This window comes from Rhynchophorus ferrugineus, unplaced genomic scaffold (assembly GCF_030347505.1).
Source record: "Rhynchophorus ferrugineus isolate W39M unplaced genomic scaffold, kcgeb_rfMv2 rfM2, whole genome shotgun sequence".
NCBI lineage: Eukaryota > Metazoa > Arthropoda > Insecta > Coleoptera > Curculionidae > Rhynchophorus > Rhynchophorus ferrugineus.
The window spans coordinates 195,642-223,580 of NW_027472581.1; the positions used below are offsets into that span (position 1 = coordinate 195,642).

A 27,939-nucleotide genomic window follows, 5' to 3' on the forward strand; every position below is an offset into this window, starting at 1 on the left:
GATCTTTAAATTGATCACTGTCCAGTCAGAAGGATTAATGCCGCAGATCGAATTTCTGAGCCCACGTTAAGAAGTAGAGAAAGTCTAGATAAATCCTAATTGGTAAAAAAGGAGACTATAAAAATATATTTATATAAAAAATTAAATATTTTAAAATCATGTTTATAATAATTCATTCGTTTTTCTACTTTCGTACGACTTCAAAAATATAAAAAGCTAAAAACCTGAAAAAACAATGTATAAACAATATAAATGTTGATTATATACTATTAAATGATTAATATATTGAATAGACGATGGTAGTTTGAGTTATTTTATTTTATTATATATATAAAGATCGACCGTCTTTGAAAAGCGTAAATAGACCAACAAAACCCAAGAAAATTTTTACTATTACGATGCAATTCTCCAGCTCATCCAGCACTTCGGAAATCACAAAAGAAAATACGCCAGAGTGCAAAATACATCCCTTGCGCGATGCCTGCAAGCGGAGAGGCCGCGTCGCCGGCCTGGCCTTTTTCTCTCAGTCTTCTCTGGATGCCAGCATCCCAACGTTGAAATTCGCGTCGATCAGTGACGCACTGGTTTCTTCCACGGTCGGGCTGGTCAAATTCGGTAGTGGGGCGACTGCTCTCAGTGTGCGTCAAAAGACCGAAGCGCGAACTTTAAATTACGCGTTTTGTGGATTGTACATTTTCGGTTTTTCTATGGTGTTTGGGTAGATGCAATTTGGATTTACGACAAGGTTAGTTTGGCAGTTCATGGACGATTAAAAGTACCGTAAATTTGGTTCGATTTCATATTTGCGGCTACTAAAAATCCTCAATGATCGTCTGGTTCCTATAGGAACAATAAAAATGAGTGCAGATGCATATTCAGATTTTTATTACAGTTAATATGCAGTATTTTGTTGAACTTTTATAAAAGTTGACCCACATACACATACTGCAATATGTATCCATGAATGTTTATCAAAAAACTTTCAACTACGCTAAAACAAAATAGAACTAAATCAAATTTCAATAAGTTTACTTGTCTTTTCATTACAAACTACATAATTTACTTCGGTCTTTAATTAATAGATTAAATCTCTCTGAAATAAGTTAAATTTAGCTATATATATATATATGTGTATATATATATATATATATATATATATATATATATATATATATATGTGTATATATATATATATATGTATATATATTTATATATATATATATATATATATATATATATATATATAGGGAGGGGCTTGATTAAATTGTTGAATTTTTTCATATTATTTACTGAATGTGCGTACTTTATCGAATAAATAGAGTTCACTGATAAGATGATGTAACTAAAATAATAAACAATGAGCTTTAAATAATTATAAATTAGTTATAATTTAGCCTGATTTATATGCATATATTTTAATGACAATATTAATACTAAAATAACTGGATGTTCTAGAAAACCGTTCAGTAGAGATAGTCTATTGTTTTGTGATGCTATTTCTGATTCTATAAATCTATAATTAATGAGGTGTAATATAAAATATTTCTAGAATAGTTATAAAATATGGAAGTTATTAAATAAAATAAGGAGTTTTTACAATACCACGCATCTTTCAATCAAGTGTAATTGTTCTTTGTAATCAAAAATCAATGGAATATATTTATTGTATAATTTTTAGTTTAGATCATAAATATTCAGTGCATTCCTATGTTTTTTTTATTTAAACAGTTATATAATAATTGTAAATTAATTATAATTTTCAATCAATCATTATTTTCCGCTTATAATAAAATTAGTTGTACATTAATATATTTCAGTAAGAAGTTTTAAATAATCATATGATTTTTTTTGAATCTCGTGTAGTTTTAATCAATAATCTCAATAATGATATGGTTTATTAACAAGACTTCTTTTATTATATTTAATTTGAAATTATTATTGTTTGTAAATAATATACCTATTATATAAATCAAGCAATACAGTTAAATAATTGATAATTATAAACTATAGTTTAAAAACATGTCATATTACTATTTTGGCTAAAATCTTTTCTAACTGTTCACACTAACATTTAGCCTTTAATATTTTAATGCATCAATATGTGATTGATTATTACGTATCGGTAAAATAATTCACAGCATATTTAGCGAATTCAAAAGCGGACGTATTTAAAAATTAGGCAAAATTCATTAAACTTAATTCACATATCTTTATTAAAAAACATAAATGTAGTTTTTCTATAAGGTATTGGATTTTCATTTTTTAACGATCTCAAATGAACTTGACCTTATCAAAACATTCTGTTTGCAATATTTTTATAAAATAATAGCACTTGTTACTAAATATGTAATATTAACTTAAAATATTTATGAAACTTATCCCTCTACCTCCGGAATCTACCTTTCAAATGAGTATAGAGTACCTAATTATACTCAATACTATAGTGAATAGAGTCATTCTGTCTGTCTCATAAATGATCAATGATCGATCTCATCCACGATGATCATTCACTTAAGGTCACTGTTAAAAGCTTCTCCATTGCAATATATTCCGTCATAACGTAACTCCTAATAAGATGTAATTAAAGTCAATAGAAACCTTGAAAACAATCTTTGATAACTTTTTAACAATTTTGTAACTAAATCAAAAATACGGATAAAAGAAATAGAAATTTGCTCAACTTTCACGCTTTATTCCTAATTTTACCATATTATTATGCAGACTTGGTTTTTAAGGCCTCTGTTATAAACAGTTTTTTCTCTATGTAATCAATAAGTAATTTAAGTTGTATGGTGGAAATTTAGCAACGAAATAAAAATCACATTACAATTTTATAATTTGACGGCTTACAGGGATTTTTTGCGTAGGTAATTTTAACAGCTTGTAAATATATTTAAAATTGAAAATAATTTTTTTAACCATAAAATAGGTTTATCTAGAGATATGTTGATATATATTATTTGTTGTTCAATTAACTATCGAAATACAAGCTATTAATTAGTATTATTTTTGACAAGAGTTGTTTTAAATATTCAATTTTCGTTGTTCGTCAAAGTTGTTCAATTTTTGTTGACTTTTTATTAATTTTTTATACATCGTTAAAATTCCCATAATAAAAATATTATTTAACTTGCGACTAAAAAACGACTAGACAAAAGAACGTTGCTCCCGCCGGAAATCGAACCCGCGACCTCCGTGGGTGAGCTGAACGCTCTAACCACTACAACATAGAAACAGTTGCCTGCAATATTCTTACGACTTCTCATATGTGATGGTTAGTGCTTAAAAGGCTAACGGAACGCCATTTGCACTGAACGACCTCCGATCTTCCTTCACATCAGTTCAGCAATAATATTATACACAAAGATCTGATTATTTTAGATTAAAAAATATGTGAAAACTTTGTACGTGCCTTCGAAATTTGAGGGTTTCCCTCAATTTCCTCGGATTCCACCATCATTTACTGACTTCGTTTCAATGGGACCACCTCGGAAGTTCACTCTTTCGGATAAAAAAAAAATTTGAAAACCGGTCTATAACTGATGAAGAAATCTGTGAACATACATAAAAAATATACAGGCGAACATAGAACGTCTTCCTTTTTTGAAGTCGATTAAAAAGAATACAAAAGAAGTTCTACTCTACTCGCTATATTTTTCATATATCTTTTTGGATATTACATATTTTTTAGAGATAGTTCTTGTACTTCTACAGCACTTAATTTATTTTTTTTAGAACGCAGTATATGCTTTTTAATAATATTCATTATTTTAAGTTAATTTATTTAGTGTTTTTTAATTAAATATAGTTTTCACTCAACTTGGAACAGTGAAAAGTAAACGTATGTATTGTTCATCTACAGAATGGAATATTCCCTTTGTTAATATAACTGTAATTAGTATGTAGATCCTGTCAATCTAAATGCTAATACTACTTACCATAGAAAGTAGGATATATAAAATAACAATAATATTACTCCAAATGAAGTGGCTTAACTTATAAATTTCAATTTAAAAACAGATCTGAACACAGTCATATTAGCAGAATAACTGAAATTTCGTGGAGTTTGTCATTATATTAGAAATATATCTAATGCAAAAGTTAATTCAAGGCATCTGGAGGTTTTTGTAGTATACAGCAGCCCACTTTACCTTATACGAAATGTATTATATTAGGTTATTCATCACGATTTCATGTGTTGCTATGTTGTTCTTAAATTTTCTAGTTAAAAACATAAATTTATTAAAAATATAATAGAAATAAAAATATCAAATCAAAAATAATCTGATATATCATTTTGTTCCTAAGTTAATTACATTATTTGTTCGATGACCAATTTACTTTATCATTACTTTAATTGTACGAATGAATTATATTATATATTAACTGTATGAGATAAAAAATTGACATTTTCACTTAAAATGAATGGAAAGTTATTTAAATTAATATTTTTATTATTAAAAGTTTTTAAATAAAATTTTGAGTCGAGTAGAGTAGTGTAGTCGGAAAATATACGGAATATCTCTTAAACCAACAATCAAAAACGACTTCGGGGTGAGTTTATATACGGTCAAACAACATACAACATTTTTCTAGCTACATAGCACCATAACATTCTCGGCAATCCTGAAGCAGACGTCGAGACTTGATGCGATTTGCTGAACATGTAGGTTAATCTACACAATACTAGGGTACATTTGGTACGTTAAATTCCTTTGCGACCATCAGTGAGAAAACGGGAATCCACGAATGTAACAGTTTATTATATACTTAAACTATTTGGATTTAATGTCGATCTAATTTTTAATAATAACGTTGTTCAATGTAATAGTTAATTGTTAAATATAGTTTAATAGAGATACTTACTGTTCTCTAAATAGTATGTTTTTTAAATATGTGTAAACATCTTCCTTAATAAATATATCAGATTATACAAATATATCAGTTAAATAATTTAACTATGTAAGCATACACATGACTCTACCTTTGAATATCTTCACCAATATAATGTAGTAATTTTAGTGTAAGAAAATTATGTAACAAAATCCACTGTATTATAGTACAGTAATATAGTAATAATTCCAGGAGGAACAAGTAAATTTCAGAGGATGCTGTGCCTGGACTATAAGATGTAGAAAGTAGTGATAGCTTGAAGGAAAATATAATAACATAAGTTAGCTTTAACACTTTCCTTGTTACTTTTTTCGGACTGTTTGCTTTCAATTATCGTCATATAATAACTCTAGTTCACACTAAAGATAAGGGTAAATAGTTTGACCAATTTAAGGCGTCTTATGGTGGATGATTGTCTTCTAGTCTCGTCATCGTCTCTTCTGGTTACATAAATAGTAAATATTTTTCGCACTCCACTATCTGAATTCTCAGGTTTTCTTGGAATTCAGTAATTTTATTGATTGGATAGTTGCGGCTGATATATAACATTATAGTAGCTATAATAAAAATACGTAAAACAAAGTCGGATCTTAAAATTAGCCAACCAATCAAATTAGAAAGAACCAAAATTGAATGATATATTGTTTGGCTTTTGCAGATGACCTGGCCATTCTAACTCAGGACACTCAAACAGCTCAAAAACAAATAGAGAGTCTAAACAAGCCGAAAAGCTGAAAAAGTAGGTCTTCAAATTTCATTTGAGAAAACAGGATTTATAAATGACAACAAATTAAAATCAACATTTTTAGAAACTTCACTTTTCACACTTTTACTTCTTCAAATATTTGGGCGAAACTATCCAAGAAACTGGAGTGGAGCGGATCGCTAATATGATTCGCTTATAAAAGATACCTATAGCAAAAAATTGATCTCTATATATACATAACTGAGACACTATAACACTGTGATCATGCTGGAATGCCTTTACAGAGCTGAAGCTCTTATTTCGAACATAGAAAGAGACATTGCAGAAATATAAAAGAAAGAAAAAAAAAATACTAGAAACCTTACCTTAGGAACATACAGGCTAAGGGAAAACGAGGATGTGGAAAGTTTACTAACATATGTTTGAATTTAAATCAACGTAGGCTAAAGTTTTATGGGCGTATTAAAAAATGGACCAGACAGGTGGAATGGAATTCTATGAAACTCGTAAGGCCAAGGTTGAAAAATGAAATGGATCGTTACAACTAGGGAGGATCAGAAAGGCGCAAAAACAATACAACAAGACATATTGAACAGAAAGGTTTTTTAGGGATATGGACTAGACAGGGAAAGTCAGGAAACCTGGAACCAAGTGGTCAGATGAACAAAAAAGGGACCATTCTGAGAGATTGAAATCAATATGGGCCGAAAGAAGAGAAAAAAATACTGAAATGTCCCTTTGTTGTTGTACTTTGCGTAGTTCAGTAGTCCCCAAACGTGCAAAATAAATAAATTTATAAAAAATACGTAAATCTCCTTATACCATATTTTGAGACTAATTTCATTATATGCAGTACAAATTGTTTCCAAGTCGTTTCAGCGTTATTCTCATCTATGTCGTAATATTTCAATATATTTTTCATTAGATTATTTGGTAAATTTTCCTCTATTTTCAAATGAAGTTAACTTCACAACCACTAAAGTATTGCTCGAAGTACCACCTTTCCAATGAGAGTCAAATGATACGGTTATATGTATCTCTAAAGTTACATGTAATTCAAGCCATCTATTATAATGTAGGCAATTCGGTATATTGGCGTGGGCCATATGGTTTACTTACTGGATATTGTCCCATTAGTTTCTAGAGAAACGGATTTATACCAAATTGTTTGTAGATCGGATCAAGAGGTCTTTTAAGAATTTTAAGAATAACGCTACTCTGTGCCTTTCTAAGTAGTCAGTCGTTCATAGTTTTTGACTCTGTAAAGAACAACAACCGCCGTGTTGTTTGCTAATGAAACTTACTATAATTCTTACTATGTCAATTGTTATTGTTACTGGTTGTTTAATAATTTTTGCAATTTGTCGTCTAGAATAAGAAGGGCGAATATTTGTTTAACATTTAACACTTTATGTATAGTTTTGATAATTATTCATAAACCAACATTTCTATTAGAAAAATGACAAATAAAACTTGATAAAAAATTAAACCAATAACAACTGCGCAATCACTAAAATATTAAATATTCTACTTCTTATTGTCTGTTTAGATTTGCTGGTGATTGCATTATTAACGCTTATTGCTGTAATAGTGCTAGTTAAAGTAGAGACAATTTTACTTATTTCCAATATATACTTATTTCACATAGTTTCTTTTAATTTATCATGAGCCTATATTTTTTCACACATACTGAAAATATTTAATATACGAGGCAGTGACAAATTGGTTGTAAAATTATATATTAGTCGCCTAATAGGGTTCCAATATTTAGTTCCAGTTTTATATCGATCACGCCCCGTCAACGGGACCGAAAACATTTTGGATTAGGCCAGAAAAAATCAAGCACTCCATAACGAAATTTGAAAGGCACTTCCGAATACAGATAAAAGCCTTGCTAGTCGATAAGCGCCCAATCGGGCTGCAGACATAAATAAAGGCAATTTCCATTTTTTAAACCTCCATCACAAATAAAATTTGACAAGCGATCAACATTAATTTTATTTTTCAACATGCCAAGCGTTCAAGAGATTGTGGACCCTTTTTAGTAAGCTTTCCGCATAAAATAGCCTTTGTCTTGTGCAAAACATGTCTTTCACGTAGGCGACATGGAGAGCAGTTTTATGACACCGCTGATATTTTCGGTGTTCAGATTTTGACCGACAAGTAGGGCACGGCCTCGCCATTTAATGGATAGAAATGAATTGATTTTGATTTTATTGGGCAGTGAATTTAAAATGACATGACTTCATAAAATGTTTAGGTAACACTTGTATTTTGTGAATATTATTAATTGTTTATTCCATTTTTTTGATAGATGCATGTAAAATAAATATATATATATATATATACTATATTGTTTAACCACTTCATTAATTTTGTTTTGGCAAATAATTATAACACTTCGACAATCAATTAGCAACATTGATAATCAGCTGATGTAACTTATTAATAATTTTCCCTTTAAAATTTAAGCAATTACAATAGTGGTTCAAGGACATCATTTGGTGTTACACCCACAGATTATTGCTTATATACTTGAGCAGTTGAGAAGCTTTGAACTTCCAGCAAATATTAAAACCTGCTTCCTTTTAACATTTTCTGAATCTCAGATCAGAGTTTTCTTGGTTACTATTTTTTTATACTAATTTTAACTCTATCTTTATATCGATAGCAGGATGTGGATTGAAAGTTTTTAAAGCTAAGTATACAGAAACTAACTCCTTAACCTTCTTTCTCCCTTCTATTGTCTAGCCTTCTAAGTTTCCCTCATGAACTTTTTCGAAATGATTAATCAACAGATCACTTCGTTTATATTCTAAGAAACATTGTCCTTTTTTTTCTTAAAGTAAATTTTCATAAGAAAAATTTTTAAATTTAAACCTGAACAAACCTGTAATTGACTCAATAGAGTAATAAATTGATCATACGTCGAAACCTAAAAGCTCCCTGAAACATTTTGTTTTCTGCTTTCGAGCTTCGGATAAAATTGGATTAAATTTGGATGGGCTTAAATCTCCGGAGACGAATTAGCCATAAACAAATCATTGGTTCCACCGAAGAAAAGTTGTCGTCTCAGTTTGCGTGATATATGGATCTAGTATTACTGGATATATTTTATTGATTTAATTAAGTAAAATTCCGATAGGCAATTAATTGTGTTAAGAATAAATAGAAACGGAACACAATGTAACTGAGATTGGTTATTGATTCTAATTGCTTGAAGGACAGAAAATATTGAAAATCAAGATATTCTACACTAAAAAAAAACATATATGAAAGTCCAATTTTTGTCCTATTTTACTGGGCAGTATTTTCTTTTTTATAATTAAATAATCTGCAAACAAAATTGTTATTGTAAGAACAAGTTATTTTTGAAATAATATTTTCAATATTAATTTTAATTTAAATCTTGTTTTGATGATTTATTGATTTTTATGAATACGTAAAGTCATGATTAGTCTACGATTAGTCACTATCTTGCTTTGTGTTTTGTGCTAATTCAAGAAGTTTAAGAAAGTTATTGAAGATTATGCCAATATTCTTTTTTTTTAATACCCTTCTAAAATTCCATTGTTTTATAAGCTTATCTAACTCTATTAATTTAATAAAGTAATTTAAATAAAAAAGATATATATGATAAACCAGATATCACTTACTGATTGATTAATGATTATTATTCTTATTTTGAAGAATGGTAAACTGTAATATCATGCATAATCTTCTTCAGGGTTGCAGCAACTAATAAAACGTATTTACTAGTATACCATATATTCATCAATGTTAATAAACCACGATATAATCTACGTGTATCATAGGTAATTTTAATATGTAATACAGATTTTGATGAATACCAAAAAACGAATATGGTAAAAAAGACATATTATACATACATTTATTATCAATAGAGTACTTCAATTTTATTTCAAATACGAATATTTAAGTATCGAAAAATGTAAAATAACCACTCATTTCTATATTCCGATAATTATAGATTCTCTATATAATTTGCCTAGGCCTTTTTATTAATTTTCGAATTTCATCGGAGTTATTAATTGCGTTGTGTAACATTTTCCATAATTAATAATATATGAAAATTAAATTTTTAGTTATTAATAGAATATAATCAATACTATAAAAACAATTATTTATCAGCTACATATATATATATATATATATATATATATATATATATATATATATATATATGTAATATGGTATATATAATATGGTAATCAAATTGGGAGGCTTGCCTTTTAACATACATATCGAGATTGAGATTTGAGATTCATCAGATTATTCATTTGTATATTAAAACTATGTGTTATGTGAATAATATATATCGATATTGCATATGTTATCTTCAAAGTACATTTACTTACTGCAATGTTGCCTAATATTAGTTATAAGAATGGTAACATTAATGTTTAGAGCGAAATGATCTCCTTGTCAGATATTGAAAAACATTCGCTGGAAATACGTAATATTTCTGATATGCTTGATAGTAAAATGGAATGTGGGCAGACTCCCTATTATATATTAATTTCTTAAAATAAAGATAACAAGTCATTAGTATTAATTCGTTTGTTGGTTATAAAACATTATTTTTTTGATTTAAGGTAATCAATGTTTCGTATTCTTTCATTAGACATGGAAAAAAGTTTCTTTCATATAAAATAACCTGAACCAAGAAACTGAACGAAAATTGGTAAAATATACTAATGTTTACAATTTTACGTTATTTCTGTAATTGTTAAGTCATCAAACAAATTAGTGTTTATTATTTACTATCAATTTCCACAATCTTAGATATTTCTAGAGAATTTCCATAAATAAATACATAATAAGGATATATTGAAGACCATTCTGAGCTAAGGTGAGCACCAAAATGTCTACAGTATTGTCCTTTAGAGTTCGGTTAACCAAAAGATTTCGTTTTCTGATTTGAAACGTACTAGGATTAAATTCGGTTGGGATCAAACCTCTTGAGACGAATTAGCCGTAAACAAATCGTTGCCTCGGTTCTGGATAAGATGCCCTCTCTCCGTCGGTTCCGTGATATATGGTTTATACTGTTCTGCCGTTGAGTTATTGGTCTCTTTTTGTGTGTGTCGCAGGCGTAACATAAATTGAAACATCCGATGAAAAAAGAAAGTGATATTACCAGAGCTTAGAGATTGTTTTCGAAAGGCATTTTGATTTATACAGTTCACTGGTACAGCAAATTTGTTTTCGCCGTTTTTTCTTTGCCTTCGCGTTTTTAACATTAGTCAGTTCGAGTATGTCAATATATGAGATATGATAGAATGTTATTATTTCTTTAAATATACCTTATAATACCTGTTTAATTTAAATATGTAACGGGTTGGTAAAAACATTTCGGTTTGATTCTTACTTTAATTCAATTTATATAAACGAATTTATTCAACTAAGTTTTAAATACTTGATAAGGCCACCACATTTATTTATTTTTGAAATTTTGAATATATATATATATAGAACTATTTTTCTTTCTTTGAGCTTGTACTACCAAGTTACACTTGGTTTAATTTTGTGGTCATAAATATTTAGTTTTACAAGTGACAAAATTATGGTTTTACCCGAAAAATAGCAAATATAATTAATTAAAACTGCGCATGTATTATTCTTAGTGTTTTAATTTTATATGAATAACTTCTCTAGAATAATATGAGTTTAGTGGAACAAAATGGTAAATAATATACAAGATATAATTTGTTCAATTTATCCAACAGATACATGAAATAAAACACCAAAAAACTTTAAACAAAAAAAACTTAACCAAAAATTGTAACATAGCAATGTTATTAAATTGAATACAAAACCGTTTTTGTCGGTAGAGAATAATTACTACTTTTAGGTACAAAATATGTTAATTTATATGCGATATAGTTTTAAATTTTATAATCTATTACCAAAAAAAGATCTATCCTTTTATTGCAACATATTATGTACTAGTGTTTCGAATTTCATATTATTTACTCTTTGTAATATTATATTACATTTACTATAATTAATAATTGAATATATTTGGGAATTTCGAGTAAAATGAATTACATATATTTATTTAATAATATTGAAATGCTTTATGTTTTATATTTAAAATAATTATTTCTTTTGCAAAAACCGAATCACAGGGTCAATTTATTGAATTAGTTATTATGAGATGGCAACAACAATTATTGCTAGCCCACGGTTGTTAGATATATCATTAAAAAATTAAAACGAAAGTAATAATTAATATAATAATTAATTAATACAATGTTGAAATATAAAATGTAATACTTGTGTACATTTAGTTGCATAACATGACATGAAAGTATTTAGTTACAGTTACATTATTTTTATTATTAACATTTGAAATAACTATCAATGGAATTACTAAAAGAAGTCTTGCAGATAGACTGTGATTTGATTCTTATATATCGAGAATTCAAATAGATAGTGTTATTTACCAGAATTCTATCGTTTTAACTGAAACGGTTTTATCAGGAATTCATAAAATGAAACTAAACATTTAATATTATAAATTTTATACATTCAAAGAATTAAATAAATGGTGTAGAATTTCGAAGTGATTTACGCATAAAATGACTTTCTTTGTTTTTTTCTTTTTATCAAAATTTCTTTTTCTCAATCCTTTTATCAAGATAAATATTTTCATATTTTGTAATTTTTTCTCTGTCTGTATCAGCACTTTTATTAAGACCTAGTAATTAATTAAATGTTCTGTAAATTAAAAGCTTAAATTTGACAATTAGATGGTGAATACCTTTTTGTATTTTTATTATTCACTTCGCTCTATTTCAGACTTATGAGAAAAACAATTTTTCATATTAAAATGTTTTAGCCATATTTATTGAATGAAGAGTGGATATCTAAAAACTTAGCCTAAAAAGTTTTAAAACTATTCTACGAATTATATGAATTCAAACAATATGTGAAGAATATATATACAGTAAAATAGTTAAAATTATCTGAGTTAAGTGATGCTTGTTGAGTCCTTAAAACAGTCCTGCGATATAACCTGAAGCGTATTGAACAAACATTATTTACCAGTGCCAACTATAGGTTGATAATTTCAATCATTTGTGTAATAGAACCACCATTTAATTAAAGTAAAGCAATCAGCATTTGAAAATATTTATAGACGTAGTTTAATAATTAAAAAGGAACCGGCACAAAACTATGACCTTTCTGACGTTTAAACGATTACTTCAGACATATATAATATTTAAATATAAACTGGAATGAGACGCATGCTGATATGATGAAAAAAACTTCCTACTTTCTTATGATTAGTTAAAATTGTTTTTGTTTGAAGAAACTTGAGCTTCGTAAAACTTGGGCTTCGTAAAACATCAAATATTGATTAGCAATATGGCTAAGACGAATCAAAAAAATTGTCTTCACTTACTCTATAGGTTTTGTTATGTTTAGAATTCTTTGTTACTCGACAAATACTGGTGTCAGTTTGGCTTATATAATTTAACTTCATTTATTTTATTAATAGAATTATTTTATGAAATATACTTTTCAGTATGCATTTTAGTTGTCAATGAGGTAATTAATTTATTTGTCACTCTAGAACTGAAACTATAGTTGTTTCATGAAACCATCACGCCAGTTATCATAACTTTTATTTAATGTTTGGGTAAGAGATATCAACATGTCAGAACGTAATTACAAATAGCTTTTATATTGTTTTCAACATACAGCTTTGAACCAACAAAACCTACTAATAATTTTGAGGTCAAGGCGGTCAAAAGTAGAGAAACTAAAACCCAATCAAAACCTCACAAATAAATTAATATCCCAATATTATTTGATTCAGTAAGTTCGAAATGTTTCCAGAAATCAAGCCAAACTGCTAGAATCAGTTTTTTTTTCGGATGTAGAATGGAGAATAGAGTTTTCTTAACACAGTAAAGTCAAACTACCGTAAACTTTTGGTCGAATTGCATGCAAGAATTTCTAAAAAAAAACCATGTACGAATTCTTTTATTACTCAGCTTATTCTTCAGTTTGAATTATCTCAGACTTCGACCGCCAAATTTTTTTAGTTCTCCAAAAAATTATTTTAATTATAATCTTTATATACATAATCCAGATTCGGATATTTGTATACGTCAACCTCGGAAAATAACTGACTAACGAGTAATGATAAGAGGAAAGTACATTGAAGTTATCTATTTGAAAATGTTTGATAGCATATTAAAAATCAAAATAAATCTAACAAGTGACCAGATATATAGTTTATTCAGTATAATAGTGAACTCACGATGTCGCCTGTCGCAATTTTTAAATACATTTGAAAATCAGACAATATTTTCCATCTTATTTTATTCTAGCTGAAAAGAGAAAAAATACTGTCTGACACGTTCGAACATGTAACCGAATCGGTCTACAAAATTCACCTGGTTGTCAAGTGTCTGATAATAATAATTACTGGTTGTCTACCGGCAGACGTTGTTTTGGCGCTTTGGTTGTTTTGATCGAAGCTTATTACTCTGATTGAAAGTGCCGAAATCATTAGATAGTGAGAGTTGGTCGGCTGTTTTGGTTAATATTTTAGGACGCGTTTAATCTTTTTATTCATTGCTTTAACAACTATATAATTGGCCCTCAAAGTTTCGTAAAGTAATTGGAGGTGGTCTCGGCATTTTTGAATCTTGCTTTTGATCCTGCTGAATAATTTGTTTTTCTTTTTTTTAACTTTTAACAGTTATCCAAGCTTTTTCTCTCTGGAATTCTGCTTCATCTGTTTCGTATGTTAGAGGTGAATTATTTTCAATGGCCTGGTATTTTATAGCTGGGAACTTTGATTGGTCAATAGCAGTGGAAGTGCATTTTCTGTTGTTTGTTCTTGGATATTGGTTAATGCAATATTATTATGCAATAATTCTATTTTACTAAGTAGAATTCACCTGATGCTGATGTATCTATTTTATCTGATTTTTTTATCGGTGCCCTTCTTCATATTTCTTTTTTTATCGATATGTTATAGATGATCGAATTAACAAGATTGAAGAATTCTATCTATTTTGTTAGACTGAATTATATTCATGCTCAATACAAAACACAATGAAAACGTATTTTTTCATTAAGTAAAATATCATCGATCTCTGAATTTGACATCAGCGACTCAGTATTTATGTATCAATTGGCAACGCCTATGGTCGGCACGTTTTAATAAAAAACACAACAAAGAACACCCAAAAAAACTAATATTTTTACCGTCATATTTTTTGAATAGAAAAACGAAAAAGCACACAACAGAACATTTATTCTTTCATTTCAGAAAACGAATGCGACTGTTAAAACGGGACAAAACGTTCGGTGTCTGCCATCGCAGGAAGTCATTTGAAGTCGACCTAGTCTATAAAATTCAGATTGTTTTTTTTCGTTGTTCTCGTTTTTTTCGACGTTTAGCAATATGTTTATATAAGAAATATACTTTATAAAACTTTTGCTTTCCGATAATATTAGAAAAGTTTTTATTAAGATTAAAGGCGGTACCATAATCGAGCTACTTTATAAGAAACAAATAAGAGTTTGCTAAAAAATATTGATAATGTAAAATGCTTTTAGATTAGAGAATTATATTTTGTATTCAATGAGCCACGAAAAACGTCAATAAATTTCCGAGTAAAAAATAATCCATGAGTTCTTTTAAGACTTTGTGTCTTTAAAACATTAGTCCAATATCTCGTGAACAACTTTAGTTAAGCATCTGGATCAGTTTTAATCCTGCTGGCAAATATATCTTGTAACGCGTATGTGCTAAACTGATATCACATTAAACATGACCGCTCATGTGTTGGGAGTACCGTCAATACACGAGAGCCATTAGTTCATATAATTATAGAGATTTTACTAGAAATTGGTCATCACTACATAGTATAAAACAAAGTCGCCTTTTCTGTCCCTATATCCCTATGTGCGCTTAAATCTTTAAAACTACGCAACGGATTTTGATGCGGTTTTTTTCAGTAGATAGAGTGATTCAAGAGGAAGGTTTATATGTATAATACATGCATAATATACTAAGGCAACATTGCTAATTTTAGAGGTTTCTAACGTGATGTCGTAAATTAACCTATTTTTTTAGGCTTATTTAGCAATTAGCAAAAACGCTGCCTAACCCTACGAGTTAGATCAAATTAATGTACTACAGTATTGTACACCATAAAAAGGTCTAGAAAAAAGTCCGCGATGGTATATGTTTATCTTTTAGGTATAACCCACATTAACCATTTTGAAAATGGCTTATTTACGAAGCTATTTTAAGCAATACGGCATTAATCCTTATCGAATTAAGTACCTTAAATACAGTGTGCAATTAATATAGATCAATATGGTTCCTTACAGCGTGTAAATTAAACAAATATTTTCGGAGATATTACAAATTTAAAATTTGCGTTTAAAAATGTGTAATGTAATAAAAATTGTATGAATTTAGATATTCCAAAGATAGCAGGAAATCTTCATAGTAAGTATAGGGGAAGAGGAATTGTTTTACTGCAAATTTAATGCGTGCAGGCCAAGGGCAGTAATGAATGAACCAAAAATACTGGATCGATTTTAATCATGCTTTCATTGAGTGACATAGGCATATATATTTTATGCCCGTGCAAAGTCGGAGCGGGCCGCTATGTTTTTATATACAACGTTCATATTTTTTCTGTAGTGTATTTAATTTAGTATCAGCATTGCACCCGTGCGAAGCCGGGGCGGGTCGCTAGTTTTATTATAAACAGAATTGATTATATAAAATAAAGCTATTAAAGTATAAAACATTTTAAATTCAATGTACAAAAATAGGTAATATAATTTAACTCATATAAGAGTAATACAAAATAATATCATTCAAACAGCCTATAATACTGTTATTAAACCAAGAATAAGCTGTCAAATGTTAAAGTATTAGCATTTTATATATTTCGATAATTAATGACATTTTTTAGAATTCCCTAGAAAGCTATATATACTGTATAAAGCGACAAATTTATGTAAATAAAATGGGTGGTTATAAATTTTTTAGAAAATTTTACATCTTTGAAAATCTTAATTTCTTCTAATTTGATCCTGTTTTATAAAGTAAACTTGCAACCTGAACCAAGTTTGTATAGTTGTTCATATTGTTTATCAATAAGAATTTATACGTACAATTGGGTAAACATAGCGTGTTGAGTTGATATATCATCCTTCTTTATATCTATTGTCTATTAGGAGTAAACATTTTCACTGCATTTGGTAGCACTTTTACGGGTCATCATTACTTGATGTTCTAATTGATATCTGGCATTGAAGCCCTTAATATCAATAAACCTAACAAATTCATTTAGCACTTTTTTACGAAGAATTTAAGTAATATACAATTGACTTGCTTTTCTCATAATCTATTTTGCATTATCTATTTCTGGACTCCATTAAAATATTCAGTCCACTAATGCTTATAACATAGTTGTTTTAATATTTAAACTTTCTTTATTTGTAATTCTAGAGTTATACCATTTTATTTATTTTCATTTATACATCTTAAATACATCTAAAAAGTGTTCCTATATTTTGTTAATTTTGCAAAGTAAATTTCGTGTATAAAATGTTTTTACAACGATAGATGAGTTAGAAATAATTAAAGTAATTTTTCTGTAACATAGTTTTAGCCTTTAGTAGATAGTCTTAAGCCTATTAATCTAGCCACTCTATGCGAGTACGCTGAATATGTAAGGAACATGCATTTGATATAAATGTAGCAATAGTCTAGTATATAAATAGTTTTGTCTTTTTTATTTGGATTTAATAACTTAAGTATGTTATAATAATCCGATATCGTATAATAAAATGTTCCTTTAAGAATGTACATAAACTTAAAATTGAAATATTAAATTTTTTATTTAAATGTGCATGTGCTCAAGGAGCCACATGTTTCTTTATAGTCTATGGTTAAGCTTCATAACAAAAAAATTACCAGCAATGAATGGTAGAGATGCCAGTAAGAATAAATTCCTAAGTATTATTGTTAAAAAACTGCTTTCTAAGATTACAATTATAATATATGTATCATATATGATTTTTCTTTAGATTAGCATAAGCTAAAAATTATTTATAAATGTTCATATAAATGTTGAAAATGGCTTATTTTATATTAAAAGCATGTTTAACGTATGAAGCATGTCATCAAAACTATATATACAGGTATATAGGATAAAACATAATATCAATTAACCTATTTTTAAAAAAATATCATTTAAAAACACTTACATTTTTTTCAGTCCGTTTACTCGAAATATATTCAACACCATCAGCAATTCAAATAACTGTTTGACTTGCTAATTTATATCATATATTCGATGTCATAAATACAGAAAATAATACGGAGTACTCTATACTAAATATTACTATTCAAATAAATATTTTCCTCCAAGGCTTCTGCTTATTTTGAGCCAAATTGGATTGCAGATTAGCCGTCTAGTACAAGTCTGATTATGATCAAGTATCTCTGATGCTAGAAATTTGAATATTTAATGAAATATGTTAAAAGGATACGAAATTAGCACTTATATGAATTAGATTACAGCTTAGGTCTCTCAGCTTAATTTTAAATCATTCCAAATATAGAAATACCAAAAAGTTTATGTAGCGGGTGGATTTCAAATATGAAAATACTTTCAAATAATATACAGGATGTATAATGAGAAAGTTTATGACTTGTGTTAATTAGTTACTTTTATATTTAATTTGCTAAAAATTAAGGTGTGAATACACTTATACGTGAATACACTGAATACAAGTAACAAGTCAATTGAAAAGTCCCCGGTCTACCATAGTAAAACACATTTTTTTTTGGCAAAATTAGTTTTCTTATTCAACATAATTCCCTTCAAGGATCTTACACTGATTATAGCGACCCTCCAACTTTTTGAGACCACTTTTGTAGTACGATGTGTTCTTTGCTTCAAAATAGGCCTCAGTTTCGGCGATCACTTCTTCGAAAATTTCTTCTCAGCGAGTATTCTTTTGAGATCTGAGAACAGGAAATAGTCACTGGGGGCCAGATCTGGGGAATACGGTAGGTGAGTAAGCAATTCGAAGCCCAATTCATGGATTTTTGTCATCGTTTTCACTGACTTGTGACAGGGTGCATTGTCTTGGTGAAGCAGCACTTCATTTTTCTTCAAATGCGGCCGTTTTTCGGCTATTTCGTCCTTCAAATAGTCCAATAACGCTATATAATAGTCGCTGTTGATGGTCCTAACTTTTTCAAGGCAGTCAATAAAAATTATTCCATACGAATCTCAAAATACAGACGCCATAACCTTGCCAGCCGATTGTTGCGTTTTTGGACTTCGGAGTGAAATGATGGAGCCATGTTTCATCCATTGTAACACATCGACGCAAAAACACGGGTATATTTCGCTAGTTCATCTTCAAGCACTGCTCCGAATCATCAACGCGCGGCACCCACTTTGCACATAGCTTTATCATACCCAAATATTTGTGAATGATATGATGTACATGTTCAGTTTATATCTTTAGAGTGTCTGCTATTTCATTCAATTTCAATTTACGGTTATTAAAAATCATTTTGTGGATTTTATTAATGTTTTTTTCGGTAACAGCCACATTTGGGCGTCCACAGTGTTCACCGTCTTCGGTGCTCATTTCACCACATCTAAACTTAGCATACCAATCCTTGATGGTTGATTTTCCTAGGGCAGTGTCCGGAAATTCGGCATCAAGACAAGTTTTTGCTTCAACTGTATTTTTTCCTTCAAAAAGCAATATTTTATCAACACGCGAAATTCCTTGTTATCCATTTTTTTAACAATAACAAAAGTTGCTTCACTTAAAATGCTATAATTCACGAACTTGTGATCCTATAGCTGTTAAATTTATACACGCATCTTTTGACGGTTAGGGCTAACAAAAAAAAAAGGATTTAATTCTAGTAACGCCATCTATGTGTCAGGCCGGTTAAATTGACCTGTTAAATATTCTAAAATTAGTAAAAGCAAACATCTTGACAAAAATTCACCCTAGTAATTTGACTTGCCACTCTTCATTATTCTATACCATTGTGAAAATCAAAAAGAGATCAGGGACTAACTTAAGTAAAGTTGCCATTTTCGAAATAACATGTACAAAAAACAATTAACAAATAATCTAGGCTACATAAAAGGAAAATCGATTTAGAATTATTATATGTACATTTTCAGGGTATTTCAAAGTTCCTGATTATTTATTGATGGATTGTATAAACGAAATCGTAAAAAATGACCGAAAGCTTGTTTAATAAATCCGTTCTGCTCCGTTTTATGATATTTCATGTGTAGCGTTTGAAAAGGAATGGATGTGACATTTAATTTATTTCAAAGTAGAAATCTACGATAAAATGGCAATTTTGAAATGATGCTAGAAAATTGATCGAACACCTTCATTTACACTGTTTATTTTTGTACGCATGAGATTGCTCTGGTACGATATAACTTTTAGTTGTACATTTTGGTGTGTTCATTTATTCGGTTAAAATTAGCTAAAAAGGCTGAATATATAAATAAATGCTATCAAAACTTATCAGAGTTTTGTTTTTGTTTTGAGTTAAATAAGCGTCCGTTTAAATATGTTTAACTTGAATAATAATTTATATTTTATTAAATATGTCAAAATATACGCTAAATAACATGTTTCTTTCATGTTTTAAGCTCGTACTATGGGCTTTTTGGTGAATTAACTGACACTATGTCACCATCGAGCCGTACTGCAGCCGCCGTATTCTCGAGATGTAAGATGAGGAATTCAATTCCTGTGAATATTGCAGAAACCCATTCAACGTCCATTATTGGACTGCCTCTAAGGCCGAAGAGTTAAGCAGTAGATCTAGTTCAGATAAACTCTGGCTGGTTAAAAGGAAACCTGAGAAAATATGAGGAATATTACTCTTTAGTCTTATATGATTAAAGGGTCATACGATATTGGTATTGTACTTTTCAGTGCTTGCTTTTTACTCTTTTATGTTCACAATTAAATAAGTGTTGTTCGTCATATAATACATCGAAAGGCTGAACATGCTGCAAAGAATTTACGATAAATTATACATCTTACTCTTATACATTATGTTTTTTTAAACAATTTTGTTTTATACATTTGAAACTCTAATCACTGATATATGTATGTACCATTCTGATACACATTTCTGGTAAAACTATAATTCTGTCACTATAGAACTTTTGGGAAACCGAACCAAGTGATTTTCGCAAGCCTCTTTTGAAGACAGTTTTATCAGAAAAAGGAAAAAAAATGGTATTCGGACGGGACAAGGTTTGGCCTATACGATAGAAGCATATTCCCAGTCAATCTCCCTAAGTTGCAAAAAGTGTATGTGGTTTAGCCTTGTCTTGCTGGAAGATGTGCACTTTCATTATGAAACCATAATATATTGATTTTAATGGCTTGATAGCCGCAGCAAAGTACCTATAATTCGGTATAGCTGGAACACAGATGTAGATGTTAATGTTAAAAAACATTTGATATTCATTTTTCACATGGACAATATTACTTGTTATAAGGTCTGCTACATCAGAACAGACCACAAAATTATAAAAAATATAATATAAAAATAAAACAAAATTATATTATATATCAATTTAGATATAATAAAATTGGAACAACCAAACAATCATAAATAGAAATAACCATAAATAATCTGTTTATAGCATTACTTTTGTTTGATGCACTTAATTAGAAAATTACCATTGACAAAGGCCGTCGTTGTTTTATGAGAACTTAAATATGAAACAATGATCTATTGATCAGCGTAATGCATATTAATTATAATCTTGAATGCCATAAATTGGGTATTGCAGGGCATATTAAAACATGGCTGCTTTGCCGCCAGAACTGCTAATAAACAATCTGAAAATTGTAATTAGCTTCTAAATTGTGTATAGAGCCTGGTAACGAGAATAGCGAGATTCCATCCGCAATTAGGAGGACCCGTCATAAAATCAAAGCGATAAAGGACAAAACCACAACTGGCCACCCTTCGGTGGATGCGTATCGCTTCGTCTATTAAACATGCGGTTTGAACCATAACCCTAAATTGTCTATTCTGAGTTAACAATTTCACTCGATACTTTTATGTTCTATCGTATCTATAACACTTAGAATTTTACTTATTCACCAAGTAACACTGACCAACAACAAACTGTGATTTTAAAATGCTCCAATCTAACTTAAGCTTATTGATGCTGAAATCGTATTTGATGTCAGTTCTTTTATCACAATCCTGTCACAATATTAACATCTGATATAAGAATTGTTGACCATCGTGGAATTTGCTTTAAAACATTATGCAACAGTTTCATTAATTTCACACATGTATTATGTTTAAAAAAAATGCCAACGTTTTGTAATTCTAAATACTAAAATTGCAGAGCACCCAAAAGATTTTTTAACAAGAACATATATCAACAAAATGTTACAGGAAAATCTTTAAAAATTAAACAATAGCAAGTAGTTTAGGATAACTATTATGATGGTGATGTGATATTTATTTTACATACTACATTGCTTATTCGTTGTTTTATAGCACTAATATTTGAACAAGTAATATGAAGTTGTAACAAATTCGTATCACTCACCAATTACTCAAGTTTAAAGTATCTATTATTACATCATGGAAATACTTATGGTTCAATATCTATTGTTCATCTATTCTTAATATGAAGAATACTTACACGAAAATCTTAATATAATTGCATGTATAATTAATTATACTGCTGTCCATTTTCCTTGGTCAATAAATGGGACTGATATAATTTCCAAAAGTTAAATGTGAGTGAGACGACAGAGCAAGGTATCAACATTGGTTCGTAGAACTTGTTACCAGCAGAAAATACTTTGACGAACATGTCTTAGAAGAACATTTTATATAAAACTTTAGGGAAATTCAAAAAAATCTTCTAAAATCACCGTACATACGGTTGGTCAAACAATTTGTAACCCATTAGCCTAAAGACGTCAGAGGTAAATTTTAGTAAATTTTAAACATTTTTGGACCTGATATTCATAAATCAAGTTTACTTAGAAAAATCTGTACCCATAAAATGTCTTTGAGTCTAACAAAGTTTCCACAGAGGCCAAAATTTGGTTAGAACTCCATTAGTCTTCTCTTTCACTGTTCAGAGTGTATTCAAATTTTGCTTCATTGATTTGATACAATACATTACTTGGAACTTTGGATAAAAGACTGTATTGTATCAGCCTATATTGTTTCTCTTTTACGAATCTTTCAAATATAAATTTATCACACATACCAGGGCATTGACGAAAGGGCTAGATACAAACTGTTAAAATCGATCGACAATCGATAATTTCGAGAAATTTGAACAGCTCCAGTTGTAAAAATAAAGATAAAAAAATTAAATATACAGCAAAATGACAGGAATAAAAACTTAAACAAGCGCGAAAATTTACCGATACTTCTTAAACAACATTAACTTTTTTGTTATCTTTTTAAGCGATGAAGAAATTAACGTAATCAACACCTTCCAGTTATAAGGAAATCTAAGTCACCGCTAAAATATTCTAAAATGCTGCCGCCGTTTGAGAACTTAGCGAAATCTCATATTTAACTGAATTTTTAATGCCCAAGATAAGTTCCTGCAGTCCAACTTTCTGGTATATACAACGAAAAATATAAAGAGCAGGTCTCGGGAGGTTAATGTCGGAAAGTTTTGAGCCAGCCATGTTATTGTTGTTCTTTTGAGATTGGAAAATACTTAGGGTACTTTTACATTTTCCAACGTCGCATTTATCCTAGGCAGTTTATTTAATTTGCATTTTAATAAAAGATGCCTCGTATTGTTTTGGTTAATCGACCTCGTAAAGAAGAAAACTAAACGAGCATTAAGGAGGAACAATATTGAGCGGCCAACGGATTTTCTATATAGCATAGTTCGCTGTTTTTATCGTCAGGAGTTGGAGTTTTTACGTAAATTGGAATCGCTGTTGATGGTCTTTCTTTTTTTAAGGTAGTCAACGAAAACTATTCCATGCGCATACCAAAATACAGTCGCCATAAACTTGCCAGCCGACTGTTGCGTTTTCCCACGCTTTGGAGCTGATTCATCCTGTGCAGTCTACTCAGATGACTGTCGATTAGACTTCGGAGTGAAATGATGAAGCCATGTTTCATCTATTGTCATCAACTCGTCGTTGTTTTGGTCAAAAGTGAGCTCGCGCGGCACCCACTTTGCCCAGAGCTTTCTCATACCCAAATATTCGTGAATGATATGATGTACACGTTCAGTTGATATCTTTAGAGTGTCTGCTATTTCATACAATTTCAATTTACGGTAATTCAAAATCATTTTATGGATTTTTTAATGTTTTTGTCGGTAACAACAACTTTTGGGCCTCCACTGCGTTCACCATTTCATCATCGTTCATTTTCGGTGCTCATTTAACTACGTCTAAACTTAGCATACCAATCCTTGATGGTTGATTTTTCTTGGGCAGTGTCCAGTGTTTTCCTTGGACGTCAAGCCAAGTTTTTGCTTCAACTGTATTTTTCCCTTCAAAAAGCAATATTTTATCAACAGACGAAATTCCTTTTTATCCGTTTTTTCACAATAACAAAAATTGTTTCACTCAACATGCTATAATTCGCAAACTAATAATTCGACAACTGTCAATTTATACACGCATCTTTTGAGGGTCAGGATTAAATAAAAAACATATGGATTTAATTTTAGTAGCGCCATCTATGTGTCAGGCCGTGGACTTTTGAATTGACCTGATAAATTTGCAAAATGTAGAGTCGTATTTGCCAATATTTAAAAAATTACAACCGATAGAATTAAAGTTATTTAAAATATATTCAAAATAATCATAGTCTCTAATTATATAAAAGAAACGGAAGTTATTTGAATGTCTTTCTACACCTGACACATTTCTCCATTTTATATATTGATATTTGTATAAAACCGTGCATATCCAATGACATTTACAAAACAACGTGTTTACATCGAGAAAGAAGGCAATATTTCCTATCGAAGAAGCTGTCGTAAATTGTATCGAACAAAAACGCGCGTGGAATTGTCTGCTGAAAACAAAGAAGCAATATTTCTTGTTGAAAAAATAATAAAATAACGGGTAATCATATCCAATAAAATTGTCAATTTGTTTCAGTTTGCCCTTCGTTTTACCGAAAGGTCTTTTTTTAAGGGACATGTAACGTTTCTTTTATTAGTTGAGATATATACGAAACAACATGTAACGATATATAATAAAACAAATAAGACAGAGAACACATCTCTATCTGATGCTTAGTTATGGCGTCAGTAAAAGTTTAACGTAAAGAAGATTCTTCAAAACCCTTAAGAAGTTTCTTTTTTGGTAACTATATACCCGTATATGGCAATGTTTGGAGATTTTATTAGGGAGTAGAAATAATAATAAAATCCCTAAGAAACATACATCGGAATTGATTATGATGCAATGAAACTTAAGAAGTATTAAGAGGTAATACATGTTTTTTGCTTCTAAATTGGTATTATAATCCATTATTATTATAGATTGTACAAAATAACTTTTAGTCAACAAAATACTTATTAGTCAAAATGAAGTTATTTTTGAAATTTTAGTTTCTATAAAAAAATTGAATCTTTTGATTAGGGGTTGGAACCATTAATACATTATTATTTTTAATTAAATCATATTTGGTTGGTGTTAACGTGTACTAAATTTTTAGGTTTTGGAAATAGATTAAGTTTTTGATACACTGATACATTTCGATTAACTAATACATAAATTTGCATGTAAACTCGTTCATGTTGGGATTGCTGACGTTTATATTGCTTGCTGAACACTGACCATTAGATTGGAGAAACAGAACCTCTGAAGATCAATAACATGCAGTCAATTAATTAGTTAAAACCTAAAATAACACAAAACACATATAGACAATATTTCAATTTTAATACCAAATGAATAGTGTTAATAACCGAAGACTTTTAAAACGTCCATTCCATTGTATAATCGTAAAACTTCATTTTTCTCAAGCTATTCTGATATTTTAAAGCCATAAATCTCATTCTTTTTCATCGAGAATATTCTCTCACTTTTGGGAATAGACAGAACTCAGCTGCTGTTAAATCAAGCAAATAACTTTGATGTATTAGCTCAACTATTTTACGTTTTTGTTCCCAATAAAACGTATTTTATAAGTTATCTCTACCGTGTAATTTTTTGTACTGTTGATTTTGTAGCAGAAAATATAAAACGTTCTTATAAAATATTATGATTAGAGTCCGTATACTAAAGCAAAATGTTATTGATAAAATACCCTGAAAGTAGAAATTGCTTTCGATATTAACATAAAATTTATGGCAAAAAGATGAATGAAAAAAGACCTAAAAAGTTAAATCAATTTATTTCTGATAATAGTGAACTTTTCATAATCCAGGTTTATTATCTTAAGTAGAAAAGGTCAACTAATTTTTATAAAACAGTCGTTCATGCCATCAGATTGTATACATGATGAGCTACTTAAGAAAAATAATTTTGAATTAAGGTGTGTAGGCTAATGCTTTGACATTTTAATACATTATACTGTAGCTATTATTTACCTGTGGAATTTCGACTGTAATTAGTTGAGTTAATTATTTTCCGTTTGTAAAATAATAATTATGATCGCATATTTTAATTTGTTCTATTGCGCCATTTGCGATTTCAGTTATATAACGCTGGGGATTAAGTTATATATGTTTTCTAATGAATAATAACTAACTTCCTTGATAATAGACACATGTAGTTTGTTTATGGACATGTATTGATAACTTTGAACTTATAAAATAATATAATTTTATATAATATATAAATATTTTATTATATAAATATTTATATAATATATAAAAAATTTAATAACTTGAAACAAAAGAAAGGAAATATAATTTAATGCTTATTTATCACTTGTGTTGTTCAGTATACGTTTTATGTAATTCATCTATAGTATGCAATATAATATAATAAATATAACGTAATTTACATTTACATTGTTTATAATCAAGATAGAAATATATACAGATTAATGCAATTTTAACGGTAATTATGTTAATATATAAATAATTACGTTCCTATTTTCGTTATGCTTTCGCCTCATCTCGCTAATATGGCCAACTCTCAGAGAATTGGCAATTCTAATGGGATTAAATGCTCTAACCAATTTCACATTCAAAAATATATTAGAACTTAAATTCTTCGCTAATCCGCACTTGTCGTTACAACCAGAGCAATTAAGAAAATTGAATCCAGTAAAAATTAATCTAATTAAAATTAAATTAAAAAAACATATTATATATTTGGATTAGAAAAAACCATTTATTTAATTGAAATTTAAATATTACTTGGGTTCTGCTTGAAGTGAACCACAACGTTAATATTGATTCAGTAAAAAACTATATGGTACGTTGGGAAAGTATCTCGTAATATTTGCCATCACTGAAGTAGTGTGTAATGTAATCTAGCATCAGCAATAGTTTTATTTTAGTTTAGATTTTAAAAACGAATTTCTTTCTGGGATTACTATAGTATATTAGTGCCTTGGAAAATAAAACTTTTATCGAAAGATTTGGCAGCAAAAATTGATAATTTGTAATTTAGATAAGTTATCTTCAGAGGAAGTTGGCCATTTCTGCATATTTCCGAAGAAACAACAAAGTTATTCCTCCAATTAGATTTTCGAAAAATTTATATTTCCCAGCATTAAAAACTTCGCTCGGATAATTAAATATTTAAATTGGATCTGGAAACGAGATCTACAGACTAATTCGGAGCTATGGCCCGAATATTGTGAGGTGAAATATTAAAGACTGAGCGCTTCATGTCTGAAGAATCATAAAAGGATATTTTGTATGCAAGCAGAAATAATGTTGGCTTTTATAAATATTTTATTCGGAGCTTTAATATCTGCGCTTGCTTTTTATACTTTAAGGTATTATGGTAACAAAGATGTATATAACGTTGATGTTAGGAAATATTCCACATTTTTATTTCAATGATTTAAAATCATTGAATTTCAGAAAACAATTCTACTCTAGAAATAATCTAGGACATATGCACTGAAGCCTGAATATTATTATACATCAATAAATGGATGATGGCTCGAATATTTTCCTGTCAAAAAATATTTAATAAATAAAAAAAACTTCAATAAATATGAAATTTTTTCTTTTCTTTTAAAGAAATTCATTACATTTTCGATAGTTGTTACTCTAAATAATAATTTCGCTTTTAATAACGACGAGGTCCTGGTTTCG

The 27,939-nt window shown here is 29.1% G+C and overlaps 1 protein-coding gene across 1 annotated transcript in view; it reads left to right on the top strand.

Moving 5' to 3' along the window:
- Nucleotides 1-525: 525 nt before the first annotated feature.
- The window catches only part of LOC143190888 (uncharacterized), a 161,364-nt gene continuing 133,950 nt past the window's right edge, over nt 526-27,939 (top strand). The window contains exon 1 of the mRNA XM_076395461.1: nt 526-745. The gene's annotated coding sequence lies outside the window, so the exon portion shown is untranslated. The remainder of the gene's footprint in view (nt 746-27,939) is intronic.